Here is a 26,924-nt window from a genome sequence, read left to right as displayed (position 1 = left end):
AAACCACATATTCACTTTAATCCATTTGAATAATTTCTCAAACTATGGGCTGAATTCTAACTGGGATCCAAGTCCAGACCATCCCACATGAAGCTAATCTTCAACTAGAGGGCCAGAAGCTCTGGTTACTGGGATTTCACTCATTCCAACTCATTTAACAAATATGTATTGAGCACCAACTGCCGGGAATTTTCTAAGCACTGAGCAATTCCACTGGAAAATAAAACAGACATGGAACCTTCCCTTGTGGGGCTTACAATCTAGCAGTCAGAGCATCAACAAATGAATTTTATTGAGGGAAAGGAACATGATTCAGGATAACAGGCAGCTGGGCTGGGGAAGAGAAGGGATAGGCACCCACCATATAGGATGGTTAGTTAGAGTTTCTATGAAGACAAAACCCTACAGAAGATACATCCTTAAAACTTGCAAAACACCTGTTACCAAGGTTGGTGTGACTGTTACTGAAAAAATTTTCTGAATAACTAGTGTATGTAATTTAGAAAAGACAAAATTATGTTTAATAATAGAATGAGGCTAAACTAATCCATAAACTTAATAGAACCCCAATAAAAATAGCTTCTGAAAAATTTTTTGACTAGACAAAGTGCGTCTAAAAGTGTAAACAGATAAACACACCTGTGAAAAAAGCCAGGAAAAAAATCTTAAAGAAGAACGTGATGAAAAAGTGAGTAGCTGAATTATACAGCAAAACCCCTCTCACAGAGCTATGGTAATTAAAGCTCCAGGTAGATAATGGAGCACATGTGAATTTAGTTTACCGATCTATAGAGAAAAGAGTCAATGAATTGTGTTAGGACAAGACAAGCATTAAGTTAAAAGATTGGGATCTCTACCTCACTCTTTCTACCATACCAAACAAAATCTAGACATATTCAATTATGTAAAGTATATTATGACTTCATTTTTTTATGTGTAAGACATTTTTCCAATAATTTCAGGATAAGATGGTCTTTTGCATGCAAATGAAAAACCTAGAAACCATAAAGGAAGAGTTGATAAATTTGATTTAAGATTAATTTCTGCATGGAAAGTTATGTAACAGGGAAAGTCAAAAGGCAAATGACAAACTGGGAAAGAATATGTGCAACTACCCCACCCTACAGCCCCCTGACGTTTCGCTGGGACATTAGCAGTGCTTCTCAAATTTTAATGTGCATACTCTTCACCTAGAATCTTGTTAAAGTCAAGATTCTAATTTGGCAGGCCTGGAGTGGGGGTCTCAGAGTCTGCATCTCTAACAGGCTCCCGGGAATACCAAGTAGCTAAATTTTACAGAACTTTTCAAATTAAAGAGACATGGGGCCAGAACTGAGTGGGGCTCAGATACCTCATAAGAATCACTTGGGAAAGTTTCAGAACCTTGGTCCAAACTTCACCATTGGACATTCTGATTTAGAAGATCCAAGGTGAACAGGAAGAGTCAGTATTTTCTTTTTTTTAACTCCCCAGGTGACAAAGATATTCAGCCTGGTTTGAAATCCAGTGGACAAGATCGTCTGAGTCCCTTCCTGCTCTTTTCTGTGCTCTGAATACTACAGAGAGACATGTTTGAACTGGTAGTTCAAACTTCTTTCCCACCCCCAGACCTCCCTCCCCTACCCACACATCACCTTCCTGCAGCCTTGTCCTAACATATTCTCCTCTCACAACAAAGGCTGACAAAAGTACAGGAGCACAGCAAAGGAGGCCCACAGCATGGTTAAGTGGCATCCCAGTGATGGTTTACCCAGTCGCTGTTTAACCAGTTATTGGCTGCGTGATCCTGGGTTAGCCTCCTAACCTCCTGGACTGTATTTCCTCACTTATACAAACCAAGTTGTTGTGAGGGTTTAAATAAATTAATCTATTGAAAGAACTGTGTAAATTGTAAAACATCATGTAAACATTAGATGTTTTTACTAGATGTGACATTGGGAACATACTTGTCTAAATCTGAACCCCCTCATGTCCACGTCCCAACAAATTTCTACGTTGTCCCCCTTTCCAATCCCTTCTCAATTTAAAGAAAAAAAAAAAATTCTCCAGGTTTCCACTTTCTAAATATACAAACGAAACACTATGAACAAAACAGGTAGAACATAAAAACAGAACTACCATATGACCCAGCAATTCCACTCCTGGGCATACAACCGAAAAACACTAATTGGAAAAGATACATGCACCCCAATGTTCATAACAGCATTATTTGCAATTGCCAAGACATGGAAGCAACCTAAGTATCCATCGACAGATGAATGGATAAAGAAGATGTGGTGTGTGTGCGTATACACACATACAATGGAATACTACTACTCAGCCATAAAAAAAAAGAATGAAATTTTGCCGTTTGCAACAAGATGGATGGACTTGAAGGGCATTACGCTAAGTGAAATAAGTCAGAGAAAGACAAATACTGTATGATCTCACTTATATGTGAAATCTAAAAAATACAACAAACTAGTTGACTATAACAGAAAAGAAAGACTCACAGACATAGAGAGCAAACTGGTGGTTACCAGTGGGGAGAGGGAAGGGGGCAGGGGCAGTATAGGGGTAGGGGATTAAGAGGTACAAACTATTATGTATAAAATAAGCTACAAGGATATATTGCACAACATGGGGAATACAGCCAATATTTTATAATAACTATAGATGGAGTATAACCTTTAAAAACTGTGAATCACTTTCTTATATAATATTATACCTTAATTATATGTCAATCAAAAAAAAAAGGAGGAAACATTTCCAAACTTTCTCAGTTAAAAAAAAAAAAACAAACCCGCAGGTAGAACGTGTTATATCAAGCCTAAACTAAAAATGGCTTCAAATCTGTAAAAGATGCCAACAAATACTGCATATGTCTCCTAATGTACATGGTAAGGGTTTTCCAAAACAAATTCTATCCTCTTTAACAACTTCTACTTTGCTATTTCTAAATGTTAAGTCTCACCTAAATCTTCCTCCCTGCTCATTTATACTGCCACCCCCAATGCCCCCCAATCTGGGGAACAGCAGATGAAGCAGGCCTTTTGTTTCTGACACCATCCCCAGGGGCACACACACACACATCTTACAGGTCTGCTCAAGAGAGGCGTTTGCCATTTAATCCATTTGCTAATAAAATGAACCTGGAAGGTTCCCTGACCGAGGAAGCTTGATGCACGTGCACAATATACACACTGGATTTATCATCAGGAAGCATTTGCCAAAGGCCACTGAGCACATGCTTTTCCACACCGATCAGAGACAGCAGGGGAGGAAGTGAAGCGTGGCGTCACTAGGCAGGACACCCAGGTCTAATGACACACCTGGCCTGCCTCCTTCCAGGTGCTCAGCCACCAGAACTCCTCAGTGCCCCAGGGTATGACTGGAAAAATTCCTCACCTGCCACATTTGAACCAAGCCACTGTACAACCTAAACCACATGGCAAACCAGGCAGCAGAAAGGCCTACATAAGGCCTGGAAATGTTCCAGTCTGAAACACAGGTTGGGAGGGTAACCCTATTGTTACTACCTGCTTAGCTCCCTCAGACAGAATCCATACTGGAGAAGTGGGTCCAGGACAGCAGCCCTGCCTTGCAGACCAAGCAGAAGCTGTGTGCTATCACACTGAGTAGGGCCTCTCCAGAACACCACACAGGGCTTACTTCCCAGCAAACTAGTCGGCCAGAGACCATTTGGTTTCAATTAACAGAAACCCACTCCCACTAACCTAAGGAAAAAAAAAAAAAGAAGGGTAGGGGAACGTGGGTTCATTATAAGGCCAAGGGGTCTATCAGATGACCCTGAATCAGGAACTGCAGCCAGCCCTCATGGGAAATGGAAACCAGGAAATGGAAAACCATCCGGAAATGAGACTATTCCCAAGGTCTCTCATCTCCTCCTCTGCACAACAGCTTTGTTGTTTTCTCTCTGCAAATCAGTTTTAATTCTATGCTTCTGTGTACCCATGGGTCAAACATCTACTCCCCAGTTAGCTTTTCCCTGAACTGTAGGGTGAGCATCAAAGACCAACTAGGATTGCTGTCTCAGTCCCAAAAGATTCAGGAGAGAGAGTTCAACTCAGCTTGGATCAGACAGCCCCCTTTGATCCAAACATCAGAGAGAAGGTGGGTAAGTTGGTCTAACTATAGAGGATATCTACCTGTCTGGCACAATTACAAAAAATGACAATATAAATGACAACAGCTTAATGAACTCTGACCTTTGTTAAAGCCACAAGGTTTCCAAAGGTACCATCTTGTCTTCTTATCATCACTCCAAGGAAGCACAGCTGTACAGCCAGATCCTCAAATAACAGATAAATGTCTTCTTTGTAGTTTGCCTGTTGGTTGCTTGGGTCGGAGAAAAAAAGCACTTTGTTGTTATCAAATAGGAATTTATTTCTGGTTCCTCCTTTCCTCTTTACAGGAGGGTTCTCGGCAGGAATCTTGCCTGGAAACAGGCAGAACCCGGCAGTACACAAAAATGTCCTTGAATCATGAATACAGAGGTAGGGGAGAGACACAGTCATGGTAGAGAAATACACACACAGAACTAAAGCCTTCTGGGGCAGGCACACTAAAAATAATTTTCCATAGGAAGAATCTGTTCGGTGTAAAGGTTAAGCAAGGCTCCTTCCTTCCTTACAAAAGCGTCTGGGTTTTTCATAAAGTAGACCCAAAGAGTCCATCAGTGGGGGGTCTACTTCACCTAGAGCAACAAACACATTCCTCCCAGATCATGGGCTGCTCTGTGTGGTTGCTAATAAAATAATCTGTTACAGGAGGCTTACAAATCCATTTACATTGATTTTAATTAATGAATCAATCCCTGAGCCTGAACAACTTGGTCCAGAGAGGGTAAGCAATTCAAGATTCAATCTGCACTCCCAGCCTGAAAGCTACCTTAAAAAGAAATTAACTCTCAGATCAATGCAGGACAAATAAAAATAATTGGGTTTGTATCTCTTACAACATAAGAAAAAATCTCTTCCAAGTTTAGACAGTTACTCTTCACACATTAAGAAGGGAAATATATTTTCAGTGATTTCCTAACAAACTCACCTAGGATTAAGCGGTTTTTTGGGACAAGACTGAAATCTGGAAAACCAAAGTCAGATATTATGACTCTCAGTCCAGCCTCTGAAATGAAGATGAGTCCACCTTTCTCAAAAACTCATCAGAACCTCTCAGCTCAGACTGAAGTTGAATAGAGAATTACCCAAATACAAACGACCAGTAAGAACAAAGTGGCACCCACCAGCCTGGCTGTGCTCTGAATCGGCCAGGCTTCATTAAGAAGGCAGGCAAACTTTTGCATTTGCTTTTGCTTTAGCCTTTACAAAGGCTGAAATAGAATTTGACCTTTCTGAGCTATCGCTAACTATGAATTGGAAACAAGCTCAATTTAAAAGACAGCATCAATATGTGACCGCTCATTGGTTCATTTTTCTCTTCTCTTTCCTCATCTTTTTTCACACGGTTTATCTACCCACTCTATTTTTAGACTCCTATCAGAACTTCCAATGACTCCATGTAAACCTAGTGGAAAAAAGTCTAGTTTCAGTCCCACTTTCTCAAATCCTCCAGCTGGCCAACACCAATTAGCATCGGAGAAGAACATTAGAGTTAATAACTGAAAACGCATCCCACTCAATTTTAATTTTTTTTAAGATGGAAAAAGTTCATAAACTCACCAGCAAACCATAAAGCAGCAGAGAGACACCAGCCTGAGTCTGCCCCCACTTATGAAGGCAGACAAGGGGGGGCTGCTCATAAAAGAGAATAAATACATACAGGGTGTGGAGACCCATGACTTTGGGAGGCAGCATTTCACGTTTCTCCCTCACTCTTTACAATATTTAATAAAAGAGTTATCAAATTGATTTTGAAGTCAGTAAGACTGGCCTGAAACACTGCAAAAGGAATTAAAAAAAAAAAAAAGACCCTGTACATAAGGAAGTAAACTGCAAGAAAAAGCAAGAGCAAGAGAGCCAGAGCTCGGGGCAGGCTGGCACTCGTGTGTTCTCTCCCTCCCTCCATCCCTCCCTCCCTCCTTCCCTTTCTTTCTCTCTCTCCCTTCTCTGTCTCCCGACTAGGCAAACAAAACAAAAGAAGTTGATACTTCAGCTATTCATATGGACTCCAGAGCTTTCTGCCCCTAATGTCTGCTTGCATGCCCTCAAGTTTTAGGATTCACTGGACGCTTAACTAAAGCTCCCTGAAACATTTCCTGTGCATTTCTGGGGGCACCTCGGCGGACCCAGCCAGCTGCCTTTCCTGGCTGAGTTGCGCAGGGCAGGGTATGCCAATGCAGCCTGACATTCAGAGCAAGACCACAAATTATAAACAGTTTCAGTAAATTGACTTGAGTGTCTTTGTTCCTCAGACATACATCTTTCTACCACTTACAAAGGCAGGCAGCAGAACCTAACCACCAATGCGACTATAGCCAGGACTGGGAAAGGAAGTTATTGAAGCCTGGATTTCCTGCTTTTGCTTGTAGCCAAGAACTATGAGGCTTGTAGTGGTTTCAGGAACTGACTCATCTAATGATTCATGGATAAGATACTGCTTTTAATACGTTTCTGACCCTAAGACTCAGGAACTTGAAAACCAATCTGAACCTAGGCTTCACTCTTATTTGCAAATGACTATTCACAGCAAAATAAACAGGAGGACAATGGTTAATGAAACAATGAAAACATCACACCAAGGGCAGGAAAAGCAGAATGTGGACGCCACATTTGAAGCCATGATCAAAAGCCTAATCTGTGGGCTGTGACTTGATAGCATCCAAACTTCCCAAAAGTGAATAACAGGTGGGATGAGGTTTATTTTTAGATATCATTCCCCTAGATGTAAAAATAGATTTAGCACAGCAATGTTTTAATTCAGGCGCATCTGGGGTTGTGACTCTAAATACCCAAGATGGAAAGCGGCATGTAGCTCTAAATTTAACTGCTACAGTTGCAAACCAGGGAAAGAGTTCAGGGTTAGCTGACCAATGAGTAATGGGTAATAATAAAGGACTCATGGTGGAACTCACTCTCTTAAATCATCCTCTACAGGAAGACTGCAACTCAGTATTTCCACCCATCCTCTGACCAGTCTTCTCTTTCCCCCCTCCACACACACGCACACACAGGCACATCAGTCCTGAAAAGCAAAACTCTCTAAAAGTAGAGTCAGAAGCTGGCACCTCTAGCTGCTCCCCGTAACTGCCCCATAGATTCATTCATCATCAAGAAAGCCCACTAGTGAAGTTTTCAAGCCTCCCTGGCCCACCAATCCTTGGGTTTTCCTTGCCCCTCCCCCTAGGGGCATTAAGAACAGGACCAGTTTCAGGGGTGGCTTTCAAACCGTTTACAGGTTTCAACACCAGTCCAGTCACACAGAGGGAAGGGGGAAAAGAAGACAAAAATGGCAGGGGGGAGGGGGAGGGGGCCATGGGGGATGGAAGAAGCAGTAAGACCAGTTGACCAGGCAAGGCCAAAGTGCAAGGGCTGCCTGGCAGGCCCTGCCCAGCTGGGCTCCTCCAACAGATTTACTGACATGACGTCAGTGGCTCCAGTCCAGCTTTTCTTTGGTAGCTTTTACCACTTGCCTCCCCTGTGTTAGGGAGCCACAGGACCATAAAGAAAATTCCTGTTGTGAAACGAGTTTAACCTCGGGGCACAGACGCCTGCCTGTAAATTATAGGGCTCCTCACCCTCTCTCTGTGCCCCTGGAGGAAGGGGAAGGGAATAAACCCCTACTCTACTGTACTTTCCTTAACACAGAGGAACCATTAAACGAAGCTTGCTGCCTTTAAAAAAAAGGGGGGGGGGGGCGGTGGGAAGGGGTGTGGTAGGGATATTAAATGAGTATACAAAGTTTCACAGGACTGGATGCTGGTTAATTTCTCAGGGATGTCATGAATGATGATAATTTCAGTACTACTCACTCATTCTGTTGTGAGGCTGTGTTGGCTGGACTGTGAATGCATACGGCTTTGTTTCACCAACAAAACAAAAAAGTATTACTGAAACTGAAACTTCAGGCCTGAATGGAACCTCTGAAGAGAGACCACTGTAGATGTATTTAAAATGAGATTTTCTTTTGGCCTAAGTGCATATTCTGTGATGAACCAACAGGGGCATCAAACAATCTCCAAAAAGCAAAGACAGAAATTACTAAAAATAATTCTAATAGGAGACTCATTAAACAAAAAACACTCATTTTAGACTTAAAGGCTTACTATTGTATTCCCACAACAGCAGAATAGCCGTGTTCCATCTAGGACTCCAGTGCATACAGCTGCCTAAAACCAGAGCTTTAAAATTTTTTAGCTTATAAAAATAATGTGTTAGTGATAAACTCTTTAAATGAGTGAGAGATTAAATATATTCTATTTTAAACACTTTAGGAGAGAAAGGTACAAAACTTAATTCAACCAGTATTTATTCAAACACATGTGTGTAAACTGACCCCAACAATATCATCAAAATATAGCTTGCAGTCTGAATGGCTCAGAGCAGTAATAAGATAAGGAATCTCTCACCTTCTGGTTATTTAAACAAGGCACAGAACAAACCATCAGGGAGACAGGACTGAAAGCAATGATTAAAGTCTTCCGTGAAGCCTAAATTAATGTGAGCTTTGGCCTTCAAGATGAGAGTCAAGCCATGAACTGTCCTGGGGGAATTCTTCAGTTTGGCCTTTTTCGTAGGGGAGAAAAGGACATGATGACAAGCACAAGAGTGGAAATGGCAGAATGAGAGCCAAAGGGGACAAACATGAGACAAGTGTGCAAGGAAAGTTTTTATCATGGACCAAAAAGTTGACATGGTAGGTGGGATCCATTTCTGAAGGGGCCGAGGGGTATGTGACAGAGACCCTACCCAAGTTGTAGCTCTGAAATAGCATTTCCCACTAAAAGAAACCAAGCTCTGCGGAAATGGTTCATTCTAACTCCAAGAATACAAAAGACACAGGATAGCAAGGAAGCTGCTATCAATAAGGGTCACATCAAAAGGACACAGGAGCCAACTAAAGAAATTCTCACTGCCCAAAGATTGTACAATTTGAGCATCAATAGGAAGAGGAAACTACACAGAGTCAAAAACATTGGACAGGGCTTCCCTGGCGGCACAGCGGTTGGGAGTCCGCCTGCCGATGCAGGGGACACGGGTTCGTGCCCCGGTCTGGGAAGATCCCACATGCCGCGGAGCAGCTGGGCCCATGAGCCATGGCCGCTGAGCCTGTGCTCCGCAGCGGGAGAGGCCGCAGCAATGAGAGGCCCGCGTACCGCCAAAAAAAAAAAAAATCCGACAATTTTAAATCCACGATTGCATAATGATATTCAAACAAACAGAAGAAATCACATACCTGCCTTTTCTGTACAACTATATGCCAGGTTAACCAAACAATTGATGATAGAAAGTTTCTATGAGTATTTTGGCTAATAAATGAAGTAAGAATGAGAGGACTGGAATATGACCAGTTTACGAAGCCCATATGAAACAACAGATACAGGCAGAGAGCATAAATCAGTGGCTAACACACAAAGAAAGAGACAACTGGACATCACGTGCCTCCTGGTGGATTGCTAGTTATGGAATATTCCTGCCTTAAAAAACAAAAAACATTAAACCTCAAACAGACCAAGCTTCTAGGTCTAAATTCCAATTTATAGGAAATACAGAGGATAGTGGAGCATGATAAACAGCACTAAGAGAATGCACCTGCAAAATCCAGAATGAGCAAGAGAAACTCCACAAGAGAAACAGGCTTTTATAAACACGTCATCCGCAAGGGGGAATAAAGGAGGGAAGAGGTCTTCAAAGAGTTTTAAGAAACAGAACAACCAAAGATAACCTTTGATCTTGTTTGGACCCTGATTTAAACAAACCAACTATGGGAAAACAGTGATGAGACAATCAAGGAAAACTAAAGAGCCACTAGCTATTTTACATTAAGGAATTATTATTAAAATATTGGTGTGATGATATTACAGTTGGTGTTTTTTAAAAAGAGTTATATTTTTAAAATACATACTAAACCTTTACAGATAAAATGGTATGGCATCTGGGATTGTTTCAAAATAATCTAGTGGAAAAGGAACCCGGGATTTAGAAGAAACAAGAATGGCCACGGGGTGATGATTGTTGCTAAGTCATGATGGTCCAGGGACGTTCACTGCCCTCTACTATACTGAACTTTTCATAATAAAAATTTTAAAAATCTAAAATAAATAAAAATAAGGCACTGCTCCTGTCCCCCTCCTTCAAAAAGACAGAAGGATGCTAAGAGAAGACATACTTGGCACTCTAAGTCATGGCTACTTAGAGTAGCCGTAATTATAATCAGCAGATAACGTTAATGAGACACTCTGCCAGGCATCATGCTAACCCTCACTATAACCCATGAGAAGGGCACTACTATGTCCATTTTACAGGTGAGAAACTGGGGTTCAAAAAAAATAAAGAGGTTGCCCAAGGTCAAACAGGTAAGTGGAAGAAATGTATGTAATTCCACAAATTCAAAAATGTAATGAGAATCAGGATGAGTTATGTCTTTGCAAAATAGTTACCGGAAGTGCCGGTAACTCCCTAAGTCAAGAGATCCGACGCTTTCCAATGTGAAAAACAGCAGAATCAAGAAGTGGTGCTTTGCTGATGACGATTTTTGGTGAAACCCAGGAAACTGAAGGGGCAGTCTCTTTAAGATCTCAAAGTGATAAAAGCAGAGGAGAAAGGGTGAAAAAAGTGGACGGCACATGTGTGTGCCTGTGTGTGTGTGAAAATATGAAAGCAAAAGGGAAATTGTCTGAAGAGAGAAAAACAACAGAGCAGGAAATCCAGCAAGAAGGGAAGCTGGAAAAAAGCTTAAAACTAAACCCAAAGGAGGAAGATGGAAAAGCAAATAAATGAGCTCCTGTCAGACTGGTCCATTCTGGTTAGGACAAAACCCTCAGGATCTTGGACAGAGAACTGGAGGACAGAGGAAGCAGGAGACTTCAGAATGGGTTGGGACAACCAATGGAGAAGCTCACTGTGGGCCATTCGCCATACTCCATCATTTTACTTATTCTTTTTATTTTCATTTTTCAGATAAGGAGACAGAGGCCCAGAGAGACTAAATAATTTTCCCCAAGACCTCTCAGCCAATAAGCAGAACTGGGACTGGAACCTGGGTCTGACTTCAAAGCCATGCTTTTATATTTGCTTAATATATATAGCACTAGAGAGATCTACACAACGTTACGGCAACACCAAAATGGCCAACAGCAGAGGTACTCAAAAGGCACTGGGAAATATATGACAACTCTAAGAAGGGGGCAAACCAGTACAGGGAAGGAGGGGAAGACAGGAGCACAAGTCCTAGAAACTGGCCATCAGTGCCCTAGCCCCTTTTGGTCCAGAGTCAGCAGAATTAGGTGAACAAGAGTAAGACAGTATCAACTATTCCACAACCTTCCACTAAAAACCAACCATGACATCAAAGATGGGTAGCAACCCCATTAGCAATCCCATTTCAAAGTCCCTGCTGTCTATTTCAGAGACCTGATTATTAAGGGCTCTGAAGAAAGCAGTTAACTCCCTTTTCCCTTCTGCCCCTGCCACTGTCCATCACACATCACTGCCTAAAACATATCTCCAGCTGGTCACCTGGGTGGGGAGGGGAGAAATTCACCCCATCTCCCTAGTTCCCAAGTACTCCCAAAGGTCATCTACCTAAAAACCCTACCCCCAACATGACGGCATTTCCATATCCAGGCCTTCCGGGTGGTAGAGGGGGCTAACTTACTCTGCCTGCAGGCCAACAAGAGCACATTCCAAAGGAAAACCAGATAAACTGGCAGGTCCAGTTCCAGGCTTCCAAACCAGATCAGCTTCTTGCCAGAGCCCCCAACACAGCTATAGAGCAGTTTAGATCAGCCCAGCCCCCAGATAGCCTCTCATTTTCATATAACCAGTCTGAGAGGTGAGGTGTTCTGGGTCCCCACAGTCTTTGAAGACTGACACCAAAGTGGGGAGGTGAATCTTGCCCCCTCACAAGAAGATGAACGACTAGGGTGGGGCAGGAAAGGCTTGAGTGGGTCACACCTAACATCTTAGGACCTTAGCCACAGGTTTGTTTTGAAAATAGAGTAAAATGGGCCACCAAGAACACAAAACAAAATAAAGTATTAAGTAGTCTGCCTTTTCTGCACAAATACACCAAAAGAGGGGAAGTCTACCTTTGTTTCAATGTCACAATCTAAACACCATTCAAATGCCACAGGTGACTTAATAGGCAGTCTTTTTCAGCCTGGCAGCCGTGAAGTCACACAGATCTAGGAACTGGCTTCAAATTTTGGTCCCCATTGCACTGGCTGTGTGACCTTGGGCAGGTTACTAAACCTCTCTGAGATTCACTTTCTTCAACCACAAATAAAGCTCTCAGGTTTAAATTAAGGTAATGCTGAAGAATGGGCTTTAGACAGAACCTGGCCTGTCAGCCTTCCTTTCTTATCCAAATTCTCCCAGGGTGGCCTGGGAATTAGCACAACTGAGAGAAGAGGTATGGAATAGACTCAGCAGTACTGCTCCTCCTCCATAAAAGGGAAGGGAGTGTGGGGTTGTGGACGGGATGACTCAGATAACAACACTGCTCCAGGACCTTTTGGCCTAAGGCTCTCACATTTTATCTCTTTAATCTAAAGCTAGGCTCAAAAGCAGGCTGGATCATCTTACCAGAAAGGGAAAGCAAAGATTTTCAAGTGACTTGCCCAAGGTCACAGGGAGAGCCAAGACCAAGGGCTATCCAACCCACACAGCTGGAAGTGGAGGGACCAAGACCCCAGCCCTAGGAAGACCCTCAAATGCCTTCTCCCAGTGAACCACCCCAACAAGGAAATAGTTCTCCCAATTCTCAACAGCAAAGGCCAGAAGCCATTCTTTCAAACTGAACACCTGCCCAAGTTACTGCCTGGAGCACATGATAAAATAACTAAATGAATAGTGTTGTTAAGAGAACCACCTGGAATTGAGCAGTGTCATTACAATTATTTTTGGTTTTAGGCAAAGTACTAAAATTCCTTAAATTTCTAAGATTCCACTCCATTTTCCCTCTGTATCCACAGGTTCCAAATCCACATTCAACCAACCTCGAGTCGAAACTATCTGAGAAAAAAAAAAATTTCCAGGAAATTCAAAAAACCCAAAACGTGAATATGCCACAAGCTGGTAACTATTTACATTTAGTATTTACACCGTATTTACAACTATTCACGTGGCATTTACATTGTATTAGGTATTATAAGTAATCTATACAGATAATTTAAAGTATACTGGAGGATGTGTGTAAGTTACATACAAATACTACACCGTTTTACATAAGGGACTTGAGCATCCGAGGATTTGGGTATCTGCAGAGGTCCTGGAACCAATCCCCTGTGGATACTGGGTCCGGGTCCAATGTATTTCGGCACATCATAGGACATCATTACAGTCTCCCAAACAACAAAGATAAGCAAGTTTGAAACTAAGAATGTCAAGAGAGCCAAAACTACAGGTTTTAAAATCTGTAATCTGAAATCCCCAGATTTCACACAGTACAAAGCTTTCAGAATTCCACTGGGAAAAACTTCTAAATTGAACTTTGCAAGTCCGAAAGGAAATGAACCAGTGCTGAATCATTCCCGTGAATGAAGAGACACTGTTTTTTTAATTCGTTATGAATTGATCCACAGGATAGCAGAGGGTTTGAAACAATTTGGTTGAAACTAGCACAGGTTTATAGGAAAAGTTGTTCTCTGAAACTCCTCTCTATTGAAGCTCAGAAACAGCCTGGGATGCTGCAAGAATAACACTGTTATGAGCTCAATATCAGGGTACCTCAAAAGTCTCCTGCTTGAGATTTTTCTCTCTATTCTGCTTAATTAAAGAGTCAGCCAGTTTCCTCAACAGTTCCTATTCGTAGGATGACCATATCACTTATCTTCCAAACTGGGACATTTTGACAGTAAAAGAGGGCGCGATTAAGGGCTGCGCCACAAGCAGCCCAAACCAGGACTGCACCAGGCCAGAAGTTACACAGCCACAAGGAATGGTAGAGAACAATCCTTTAGAAATACAAGTGGATAAAAACTACCACAAACAGTTATTACGAGGAAGACAGTGTGCATCTGGTAGGAGGACCCAGCAATAAATTAAAAGTTAAAATTAAGGAAAAAATGGGCAGGGGGGAGGGAGACGCAAGAGGGAGGACATATGGGGATATATGTATATGTACAGCTGATTCACTTTGTTATACAGCAGAAACTAACATACCATTGTGAAGCAATTATACTCCAATAGCGATGTTTTACAAAAAGAAAAAAGAAGAAAATGGGCAGAGTAGAATCTGAAACTCGAGGTATAAATTAACCTATGCTGGGTTCAACTTTTCCCCATCTTAAATCAACTTAAATCAGATTCGATACTTAACTTGTGGCCTTACGTGCCTTCCAGGTCTCCCTCCCTCGTGATCTCCTAGTTTATTTATCTTTTATGATTTAGTTCACAGGCTGTTTAAAGTGTAAGCCATACGGGCGGTTAACATAGTCAACGTTTATCATTAAGGAGCAAGTCATCCCACATTACTGAAGTTATTCTTTCTTAAGTAAAAAAAACCTTCCACTGTAGATACTTCCAATGGATACCTTTAGGCTCCGCACTAAAACCAGTAAACTAGCAGAGATGTAAACCCTTATTATTAGGTCATTGCTCTGAATATCAATCTTAAATCACTTGACCAGCAAAACAAATGTACCACCGTGTGAGGAGTGCTGGGAGTACCGTGCTTCATCTTTTTCTATGAGATATAATTCACATACCCTTTTAAAAGTATAATTCAGTGACTTTTAGTAGATTCACAGGTTGAAAACCATTTTTTTTAATCTACCTTTCTCCCCTCTTCAACTATCAGTCTGCCTGCCTCTAAAAGCCTTTATTTCCCAACTAGTCTACTCATCTCTCTTAACAATTTTTAACCTCAATTTTTAATTTAAACTAGGAAACCAGATTAACACACAGTTCTATATACCCCGGTTAAGAAGACATGAGCAAAAATGCAGGTGGTCCTCAGCCTAGGCTCACACAAAGCAGTCTTAACTGCTCAAACCAGTCACTGGGAGTGGCCCCGCTCTGAAAACACGGGGACATGGACACACCCTGAAGTGTACCTGGGTGTCAAGTGGAGCATGACCAGCCTAGGGCCTCTGGCTTTGAAAACACAGGTTTCTACCCACCAGCATCCAGAAAGTATTCAGCTCATCTGCCCAGGAAGTACCTCAGTACTAACCCAACTTAGACACTCACCTGGGACTAACAAACATTCTCTTAAAATATGCAAATATACTGGCAGAGGGATGGTCTGCCATTCACACATGAGTGTGAATTATTATTTGAATTATATTTAAGGCCCAGAGAAAGGAATCTGATGAGAAGGGCAGAGGTTTAACTGCAGAGCTTGGAGTACTTTGAGGAATAGGATAAGTCTTAACAGCAGTCACACCTGCAGCTCTAGCCTACTGAGCTAGCTCTTATCTACATATTATCACAGCCCTTCAAGGTGGGTAACACACCAGCCCATTTTCCAGATGAGGAAACTGAGGGCACAGAGAAGTTAAGCAGTCTGCCTCTAAACAGGTTAAGAGGTGCGATTAGGCCAGCAAAGGTATGGGGAGGTACCTCTCTGCCTCTTGTTCTCTCACACCCAGAGTTGATGCCCTCAGAACTCCAGCAGGGATTCCTCAATAATGGCTTTACCAACAGGTCCAGGGCCTTGAGCATAGCTTCTCTATGAAAAGATGAGTTCCATACAAACACCTTGGAAAAGAACTTTCAGAACCCAATCCCAAAGTTGGGAGAGTGGCTTCCAAGCAAGAACCTAAGGAAGACATTTCCTTTCGAGTGGATATAGGTGCACCATGCTACCCATCTTTGGAAGCATTCCCATTTAACTGGTATTACCATTTGGCAAGGAATGATCTCAGATATTGCGTATTTACTGATGGATTTCCTCTACTTTATGAATCAGGGAAGTGTGGTTCAAAGAGATAAATGGTCTAGGACTTTACGGGACGCCTCACCTCTCCTGGATTTCAATCATTCGCCCGAGACCATAAGTCTGGCTCTTCTTAGCAACTGCTTCAGCCTCGGGTGTTCTTCGAGAGTCAACATCCAGGCTGACCTGGCAGGAACTCCAGGGAGACCTGGTGTACAAGACAGCACATGAAGCTGCTGTTTGCTGAGCATGTATTATGTGCCGGGCACACAGCAGGCATTCTATGAAAATGTACAGATGGGGACACGGAGGCTCAGAGAGGAAGTAATTTGTCCAAGGGTACAGAACAAGTGTGGCTGCGCCAAGAGTCGCACTGAGGTGTGTCCGACTCCAAACCTGTGCTTTTAAACCTTTGTTATTATCCTGCCTTTCTCCAAACCAGAATCAGGAAGCTTCCAGCTCCCCACAACCAGACCCCTCCCTCCCTTTTGCTTCTTTCATTAACTGTTCATAGCCAAGTTTTAGATCTATACTGGCTCACGACTGGCAATGAGACTTCTTTATTAGTATTTTAGGGTTGAGTTCATTACTCTGGAGAGTATTTAGGGGGTGGGGGAGATGTTTGTTTGTTTATTTAACAACTTAGTCCCACTCTAATCCCAAAATGGCATCTGGCCAAAAAAATAAAATAAAATAAAATAAAAACGCTTTCCCTTCAAGGCCCAATTCCAACATCACTTCCTCTACAAAGGTTTCTTTAGTCTCCACCACTGGGAAACACAACTCTTTGGATATATCATGAGCACTTACCCCACTGGATTTTTTTTTTCCCCTTTATTCTGTTATTACCTAAGAAAATGTATGTTCCTGAAAACTACAAATGTGTAAAAATGAAAGCCCCTCCCCTTCCCAATCCACTCCCTCAAAGCAACCCATCAATGATGTATAATCTCCCAGATCCTTTTGGAAAGAGATGCAAACATATTTCATCAACATTTCATCAACTCTAAGACACCAGTGATTGTTAAATGCAGTATGGCTTTATTTCTAAGAAATATTGTTGCAAAACACGTTGCCAGAGCACAGCCTTATCACTTAGAAACTGTATTTTATAAATATTGAAACTTTATCATATGTCAATCTTATGCAGATATAAAAAGGAAACTATATAAGCAAACAAAAGTGGGTAAGATATACTAAAACAACTTCTCAGAGAGATCAACATCCATGCTTTTCCACACAGTACTGCCCTCTGTGTCAATGAGAGCACTGGCGACATCAAATACATTCTTAGGAATGCTTAGCGACTGACGCTGGAATTTTCTTCCTCTCCACTGCATTTGTTCTGCAGGCTGTGATGAGTGTACGCAACCACATCATGGGTCATGACCACCACCTGGCCAGCCATGATTGCAGGACACATCCTAATTTCGAAATGTTCAAATATGGGGGAAAAAAACTGCACCTTGGAACTCATGAAATATGAAAAACACAGCTTCCCCACTGGATTGTGCTGATCTCTTTAATCTCTTCACATGCCTGTTTCCCTTGCTAAATTGGAAACTCTGCAGGGGTGTTTTACTGATGGCCATTCATTGACCACCCTTGGCTGATCACCAAATCCCTGGCACACAGTAACCCCTGAAAATGTTTCAATGTAACAGTTCTAGGCAAAACTGAGAGCCCCTAGATTTCAAAGTGCCTAAGGTGGAAGGAAGAGAGAAGAAAGGAAAGAATAAAAAGCCGAGTATGGTTTATCAGCAGCAAAACCATGCTCATCTCTGGGATGTTGTCACGATCACCCTTCCTATGCCCTCACTCTGCAATATCAAGGCGCACCACGTGAGACCCTCTATGAACATCCCCACTACTCAAAAATGAAAACTACCTCTGCAAACAGCCAGGCAAGAATTAGTCCTCAAACTCCTTGCCAGGGAGCCTGAGGCTCACCTCTATAATCACATCTGGAAACAACTGCTACCTTCCCAAGGGATAACAGATGTGTGCTGAGCACGGAGAAGGCGGTTCTGCTCATTGTATTGCTTCTCCTGCGCATTTTTGTGTAGCCATATCTTTAAAACCAACCAAAAAGATCTTAGTGAATTCCATAAACAGTCAGTATATGCTCCTAGGTACATCACCTCACAGATACAGGAAAAATCCAGAGTTAGGAGGCAAATTTAGCCTGATTCCATCTGAGGATAAAAGTTAGAATACCTAGAGTAATAATTCCCAATCAGAGGTGGACACCACTCTGGGGTCTCTTAGAAATACAGAAACACTACACCTATCCCAGCCCTCCTAAGGCTCCAGGGCTGATACCCAGTCTGTGGAAAGCTCCATGGAGGCTGTGATGCACCTGCTCAGGGGGAATCACTGGTGAGGCAGAGACTCTCTAGGACAGGCGTGGAAAGAGGCTGCCCTGGGTTTGCGTCAGAACCATCCTGCATTAGCCATGTAAACAGATCTGTGTAGCAAGAATTAGAAACCCCAAATTCAAAAGGCGGGAGGCCTGGAAAGGAGACTGAGAATGTGCAGAGAGGCTGGGTGGGGAAAAGGACAGACAGTCTTACCCTGGCTTCCCCAGTGCCTGGCACACATCAGGGACACAAATGTTTGCTGAATGAGATTCACATGGCTGATAAGCACATGGGCATGCACACGATGAAATTTCCACTCATCCACCTACTACGTGCAGAATCCCTGAAATGGCCCCAGCAACTCAAGGCAGGAGTCCCCCAGTCGATTCACCAGCGGCAGAGATTTTAGTTTTGCTTCAGCTTCACTGAACATCTGAGTAGAGATGTTCTAGAAGCATTTCCCTCTCTAAGAATTCCTAGTCATAAAGGAAGCTGCTTTTTGCCTCCGAATCACAGATAATACTTCCTCTGATTTTCAGTTACATAGATATTAATCATTTTTACACTTGATGAAAGGTGGAAGAAAATTAGGGAGGTATTTTTAATGCACAACAAAACTAGAAACATTTTGTCAAAATAAGAACCATATTGGTCTTATCCTCCCAGTATTTAGAACAAAAGCAAATTTTGAATTATGGGAATTTCTTGGCTCTGCCAGTATGAAACGCTATTAAATAGCTTGTTTTCTGCTTTTCTGTCAATGGAAATACCTGATGAGGTCTTCTGAGCATTCCAGCTTTCAAGATGGGGTTGAAGGTTCCCTCAGCTGATATAGCTCTTTCTAACTCTTACCAACCACCATTGTCTCCCAAAAGCTTTGAAATGAAAAGGAGAAAGGGCTGAAAGAGATTCCACCAAAGGAAGCATCGGCTCCCAGAGGTTTCAATGGTTTCGGAATCAGCCCCCAAAATAGCCCCAGCCACAGTGATGGGTGATCTGAAAATGAAGCATATCAAAATGCTATTGATGAGCTAAATTACCAGACAGCTTATCTGAGGCCCACATCCGCCATATGGTGCCCCAACTTCTGCCGCCTGTTGCTGCCACAACAATAGGCACGCCTACCCAGAAAGCACCATTGGACAGAAACCCAGCAGCAGCGGCATGTGGGGTGGCTACTATGTTTACATTTTATTTTGTGCTATTAGCTGTGAGCCTCCCCCTATCCCAGGAGTGACTTGAAACATACACACATTCAATGTCAAAGACCTGTGTTACCTGCAGGACACATGCGTGCACGCTGCATGTGTGCACGTGTGTGGTATACATCAGGTGAACAGAGAGAAAACCAGATGTCAACTTCAGAAACGGAGCTGTCTGGTTGGGGGGAGGGCGAGCCAGGCCAGCTCCCAGCTAGAGCTGCAAGCAGACAATGCGCTTTTCTCAAAACACTCGGGCAAGCGGGCCTCGGGGAGTGGCTATTTAAAACACTTGGCTCCTTTTATTTCACCACCAGGGAAGTGAATTCGGACTCTCAAGTGCCAGAGCAAATGAAGTCATTTGGTTTCCTCGGGCAGAAGTCTGCATTTTAGCAGAAGTCAGACTGGACGAAAGTCGGAAGGTCCAGCTGAAGATGTTCTTTCTTCCAATTAAAACTGATTCCACAGAGGATTTGGCGCCTGGGCTTCACTAACTTTTTCTTTTTTTTTGAAAAGACACTAAGGTCACAGAAAATGTAAAGGACACTGGAATGAATGCTGTCAAAGATGACTCCCTTTACAAAATGCTATTAAGTATGACCACATAAGGATATCACATTCTAAAGTCTTGGGTGGTATAAAAGATTAACAGTGATTTTTGGCAAATGAATTCATAAGATTTCTGCATTTCTTTCTTTCTACTCTCAAAACAGGTTCCTATCTTTGCAGAGATTATATCACTGATGGTAACAGAATATCTATTTAGTTTACTATCAGGGAAAAGACACTGGTTTTCAAAGAGAACTCAACAACACATAGCATCTGGTTATGAAAAAAAGCACAAGATGCAGGTTTGGATACAGTACAAAGCAAAAAAAAAAAGCCTCTTTCCTAATATTCAGATCTAATTAACTATTACAGAAAGCCACTCATTTCATCCCCCCAATTAACCACACCTAAGCAGACAACATTCTTGGATGAACTTTTCAAATTTTCTTAAACATTCTCAGTTAAAATAAAAAAAAAACCCTCCTTTCAAGTTAAATTGAGATTGCACTTGAACTCCATCCAAGAGCAGAGCTGAACTGAATTATGATAATTAGAAAGCTGTGCTTATAAAAAAGCAGCACAGTTCATGCATTTCTTTTAAAAGTTCATGCCAGAGAATATAAGTTCAATATGTTCTCACATAATTAACATTTCCCACCATTAGCAGCAGTTTTTCAGTTTATATGTAAAAACAACAGCACTCGCCATTGTTGTATCTACCCCCGCCAATAATGTTTCAGTCACTTTACACGTACATCTAAACCTGTCAGATGCCTCAAAGCAACCAGAACTTCCCAATGGAGACAATGGTGGTGCTTAACTTGTTCATCAATAAACTGGCTTTTTCTTTTAAACCCCTTTTCCAATGCTGGGCCCTGCTCCTCATGCTACAACCATTAATGAAATCCTAGGACACAGCCTTAAAAACTAACGTGAAAAGGGCAGGAAGCATTGCATAAGGATAGTTAATACTGGGGAGTTAGCGGCAAAATACAGCCAGGATAGAGCCTTCTTCCCTGGGCCTGCCACAAAAGTAGAAAAGACGGCCTCTTAGGAACTCCCCCCACCCCTTATCCAATCAGAAGAGAGACCAGTGGTTTCACAGTTAGCCAGGCAGGACTCCCAGACTATGGAAAGTATTTTCAGAGAATCCTCCCAACCATGCAAAAAGCCAGTGGACAAAAGGAGAACTTAAGAGCTAAAAGCGACCCACCCAGTAAGAAACACTCCTGAAAACCCATTTGCTTTGACTAAAATAAATACACATTTCAAAATTCTCTTATGCTGCACCACTACAAAGCCCGAATGTATCTGAAGAAATGGTTGGATTTCCACTCTGAGTTCAAACAAGGGAGAGTGTCGAGGAAGCTTATGATGACAATCTTACACATTGAAAACTCTCAACTGCCCACAGCTTTGAAACAAATTATAAAAACCCATGCAGAAACACTCCAAATGGGCTCCTCTGGTGGCACAGAGGTTAAGAATCCACGGAACAATGCAGGGGACACGGGTTCAAGCCCTGGTCCAGGAAGATCCCACATGCCGTGGAGCAACTAAGCCCGTGTGCCAAAACTACTGAGCCTGCGCTCTAGAGCCAATGAGCCACAACTACTGAGCCCACGTGCGGCAACTACTGAGCCCGCGCACCTGGAGCCCGTGCTCCACAACAAGAGAAGTCACTGCAATGAGAAGCCCGCGCACCGCAACGGAGAGTAGCCCTGCTCCCCGCAACTAGAGAAAGCCCGCGCGCAGCAACAAAGACCCAACACAGCCAAAAAATAAATAAAAATTTTTTAAAAAAACAAGAAAAAAACACTCCAAGTATTTAGATCCAAATATTCTAGCATTCCACAAACTACCCCAGAAGAGGAAAGGCCCCAAACTTCCCTGATTTCAGAAGTATTCAGTAATTGCGATACAAGGGGGTCGAAATTAGTATTTGTCAAAAAGCCCAACCCTGAAACATTAAGTGCTTAGGATGGACCTGAATTACTTGATTTTATCACCTTCGTGAACAAGAAAATAAAATATATCACTGATACTGTTCAAACCTGACTTGGGATCTAACTTAAACACCACAGTGTAATCTGTGGCTTCTACAGATAAAATAAGAAAAAGCGCCACGCAGCTGTAAGAGATTACTCCAGTCATCGGTCAGTCCCCAATAGCCCAGCAGCACAGCCTGAGTCTGTCAAAGCTTACAATATACTTTTCTTGCTGAGTTCAGAAGTAGGCCATTAGCACTCTGCAGTTCCAGTCTCTGAACTCGAAAGAGGAAGCTGTAATGCCCGCATTTATCAACAAAAAGGTGGGCTCTGATTTCCTTGCAATTCTACAGAGAAAGCTGGACACTTGCTCGGGCCAGTATTCTTCAGTCTTTGGAAAAAAACCAAAAAGTTTTATCACTAAACAGATCCAACTTCTAAGCACAGCTTTCAATCCACAATATTTTTCTCTCCTTTCGCAATCTCTTTATTGGAAACAAGATAAAATGCCTAAAATACAAGCTTAAAAGTGTTATCTACCTACTGTCTGTATGTGAGCACGGTCATTTTACATACATGGGATCATACACACAGTTATTTGCACCAACCTTTGGAGTGATAAGACACTACAATTATCATTTGCAGGCAGTATAATTATGCTCACAATTAACACATAATAACACAAGAGATTAGAGAGATGAGTAACCCCACAGATGCACAAACTCTTGTCCCACCGCCATGTATGACAGGTCAATCCATTTCAGAAGCAAGAAACCTTAAAATATTGTTAACGGCACAGCTCATTCCTCCAAAGGCCTATCTAACATTTGGGATCTACATTCTCGAACTGTCGAACTGTCACATTTTTCTACTGAAAATGTGACAACAAATATGATCTAGATCCCCATATCATACAAGTATATTCCACCAAATTTTCGCATTAAGAAATACCCTCTTATACTTGCTGTCCTGTATTGTCAGAGCCAGCAAAATTCAAAATTGTTCATAAATGACTGAAACTCAAGCAGCAAAAAACCCGAACATTTTTTTCCTTATGACTTGTTCTTTTTCCAAAAAAAAAAGTGGGGGTACCAGTGCCCAAAGTTGAGTATGTGAATATAGAATTCTTTCTATATAAAGCAAAAGAGGGGGAGGGGCAGAGAAGAAGAAAGGAGGAAGCTGACTTTCCCCAGGCTACCCCCCAACCCCCTACCACCAGCAGCCCTTACATATAATTGATTTGCTGCTGGGGCCTAGGCACACACAGCACCACAATGCCAGGAAGCACCTCTTGGTGAGAAATTCAGTTCAGTCTGGCTCAAACTAAGTTAGCGTGTCCTCCTTCTTTAAATTAAATTTCATTAAGTATATGCCATGGTGAGTCCTGGTTTATGTTTTGGGAAAAGAAGAAGAAAAAAATCCCCCAATAATCTCTCTCAGGCATGTTTCCTGGATGGAGTTCTATTTGTTACTTTATAAAACATCACACAGAGGAGAAATCTACACAAAAATTCTTCCCTTTAATAGTTTTTTACTCTTACTGTCAAGGCAAAGTGTCACACTGGTTTTATTTCAAACTTGTAAAAAGAGAGAGAGAGAGAGAGACAGAGAGAGAGAAAGAAAAGAGAGAAAGAAAGAAAAAAAGAGATAAGGAAGGAAGGGAGGAAGGAAAGGTAGCTGATATTCTCCTAAAACTGCAAATCAAATAATACTTAATCATTAACGTAAAAATAAAATGGTCTACATGGGCATTTTCATACCATCGGCAAGAACCAGTAATGGATGCAGCTTATCAGCTCATTCTTTTACATCAACAACAAATAAAAGAATTGTAAACTGTTTAAAACCTGAAACCTGAGAGTCCAACACAGAATTGCACATAGAAAGAAATACTAAACAAAAATATCTGTGACCATTTATGGGAATAGTGAGATTAGAAAAATAAGCCTTTCCCCTAAAAAACAATCAACAATTCAAAACCTCACTGTTGACAAAGGTTCAACTAATCCATTTGTCTTTCCTGAGTCACTCTGTAATTGATTCTACTATTTCCATCTAAAAAGGAAAGATTCTTACCAAAGTTGGATCTAAGTCTGGCCCTTACAAGCATTCAGATGTACTTGGGGCTCAAAGATCCTGCTATTTACAGAAAGGCACAAATCCAATAGTGAAAGGATGAAGCACTTGGCACAGCCTGAGGTCTGTTCCCCAAACCACCTCACAGTACCCTGGCAGACAAGCCCCCATGCATAAAACACCAGCCAAAATTCACTGCAAGCTTTAGAGAACAGAGCTCACTCCCTGCTCGGACAACGCAGCGGGATCACTTCTTCCTGAAGGGATCTGTCTATTCAGGTAACCACCTGCAGGCACCCAGCACACCCCAAGCATCAGACCACCTAAACTTCCAGAAACAATCAAGGCAAAGGGTAGGGAGGAAGAAACACGTGGTTGTCCAGAACTGACAGTGTTCTACTCATTTGCAATATCTGTAGCATTTTTAATACATATATTTTTTAAACTATAATATTTTGAAATCTGATAGGTTTTGCAGACCTTTCTGTGCCAGGACCTGGGCTTCCTCCAAAGCACTGTTTTTAAAACACGGCCTTTTTACATTACCCGCTCCTGGAACATCATCTGTCTCTAAGTTTCCAGTGCTTACTGAGGTCAATTTTCATTTCTGCAAATCACAGGCAGCCACTTGCTTCTGAGAAGTTAACAAGCCTCCTGAGAAATGCTGGTGGCTGGTATTTCATTGTTTCATAAATATTTTTATACAGTGACATTCAACTTTAAATAAATCTTTAAAAAGACAATTAAAAAGCGAAGAAAATTATGATCTGGATTTTATTTATTTTCGTGGGAGAAAAAGAAGGGAGGTGTGAGCCCCTCCACTGTTTCCAACTCATTTAAAATGTTGCTTCGGTTTAAAAAAAAATAAAAACACATTAAAAGAAAAAGAAAAAAGGGAAACTCATAGAAGTTGTACTTTCTTTAAAGCGGGCCTCTGGACTTTAGAACAAAACATGTTGCTGCTACGAACAAAGAGCAGAAATGCACCCTGATTTTCTCCCCTCCTGGGGATCATTTCTCTTCCAATAAACAAACGAATCCCCCAGTATTTCCTACCGAAGGGAAGTTTTCCAGGGAGAGTCTCCTCCAGGGTTTGGTGGTAACTGCGACTCAGTCTTTTTTGGACACAATGTTTCTGCTGACTCCTGAAAATTTTCCACTTGAATGTGCAATGAAGCAGCGGCGGCGGCAGCAACAGTCCTGGAGAAGCGGCAAAGACGACCGTGCCTCCTTTCATCTTTGAGAAGAAGGAGCGAAACCCCGCCAGCAGCACAAATCGGCGCAGCCCCCAGGCCGGCCTCGGGGGGCCCAGGCGCCTGGGGCGGCTGGGGAGGCGCGGTGGGGGGATCGGGCCGGCTTCGGGCTCCCTGGAGGCGCCGGCGGCTCTCCCAGCCTGCGCTCACTCTAACTTCTGACTTCCCCGAGAAAAACGTGGAAACTGCCCGAGGGTGTGTGCGTGTGCGCGCTGGCAGGCAGAAGGGCGCGAGAGGGGGGCGCGGGGGGCGCGGCCGGCCTGGCGCCTCCAGGGCCGCCTGTTGCCGCGCGGGCTCCGCAGCGCGCGGCCCAACTTGGCGTCCCGGCAACTCCCGCGGCGGCGCCCGGCCGCTCACCTTGAAGGGGCGCGGGGAGGCGGGCGCAGGGGCCCGGCCCCGGCCCTCCGCGTGCCCACCCGCCCGCCGCACACAAAGCAGAGTCCGGAGAGAGAGAGCGGCCCGTGCCGTACACCACGGGCCCCCAGCCCCCGGCGCCCCGCGCGCCCCCCGCACCCAGCATCAGCCCCGCGCGCCAACTTACCTCGGCGAAGGGAGCTGCCGCAGCGCCCAGCGAGTCCGAGGCAAACTTCGGCGCCGCTTCCCCCGCCTTCAGCTCGGAGCCCGGCTCCCAGTCCCCGGGCTGGGCCACCCCCCCCCCCCACCTAGCACCGCTCCTGCCCCGGGGCCGGCTGGACGTACTGGGCTGCTGCCCGCGGCTCCGGGCAAAGGTGGACGGGGTGGGGGGGCTTCACTGCATGGCCTGTCCCCGGACGCGGCCGCCCCGAGCCCGGGCCCCGCCGCGCGGACTGGCCCGCAGGGTGGAAGCGAGTCTGCAAAGTGCTTGGTGGGCGCCCGCGGCGGGCGGCGGGGCCGCGGCGGCGGCTGCAGAGGCTCGGCTCGGCTCGGGCGGCGCGGCACGGCGCGAGCGATGCTAAGAATGTTCGGAATGAGGACAGGAATGAAATGAACGCCAGGACCGAACTCGCTCCGGAGGGGTGGGGCCTCGGTGACGTCATGCGGCCTGCCGCCCGGGGCCGGGGGCGGGGCCTGCCGCCGCCGGTGACGTCATGGGGATTCGGGGCGGGCCCGGCTCGGCAGCCTAGCCGTTGGGGCGCGCGCGGGCTCCCTCAGGAGGGGCGGCGGGGCGGAGTCTCGCGCCCACGGGGGAGCGGGGAGCGCGCGGGAGCCGCCCTGCCCCTTCCCGGCGCGGGCTCCGGGCTTTGTCCCTAGCTGGGCGGGGCGGACCGGGGGGAGGGCGCCTCGGAGGAGCCTACGCAGCGCGAAGAACTCTGGAATCCTGGGTTCCTTCCTTGGGGCGGGCGCCGAGGCCGGAGATGCGCGCGCCGCTCCTGCCCTGCCTCAGTTTCCCTGTCCCGAGACGCGGAAGCTCGGGCGGCCGCTTGGAGCGCTCCTGGACTCGGAGGAAGTCTGCAAGTGTGGGGAAGAGAAGTTTCTCTTCTGGAAATTCACGTAGTTGTTCACAAGCGCGGTGGACGCCTT

The 26,924-nt window shown here is 43.9% G+C and overlaps 1 protein-coding gene across 4 annotated transcripts in view; it reads right to left on the bottom strand.

Annotated features, from left to right (window-relative positions):
• TEAD1 (TEA domain transcription factor 1) overlaps positions 1 to 26,355 on the bottom strand; it is a 257,750-nt gene extending 231,395 nt beyond the window's left edge. For 3 of the 4 annotated variants that reach the window (XM_082845263.1, XM_082845266.1, XM_082845265.1), the window contains exon 1: positions 25,966 to 26,355. The gene's annotated coding sequence lies outside the window, so the exon portion shown is untranslated. Of the gene's footprint in view, positions 1 to 25,227; positions 25,316 to 25,965 lie in introns of those variants that run through there. The other variant, XM_082845264.1, reaches the window with a different exon arrangement.
• Between the last annotated feature and the right edge of the window lie 569 nt (positions 26,356 to 26,924).

This window comes from Leucopleurus acutus, assembly GCF_964270905.1.
Source record: "Leucopleurus acutus genome assembly, chromosome: 8".
NCBI lineage: Eukaryota > Metazoa > Chordata > Mammalia > Artiodactyla > Delphinidae > Leucopleurus > Leucopleurus acutus.
This window is presented reverse-complemented; position numbering and strand designations above follow the sequence as displayed.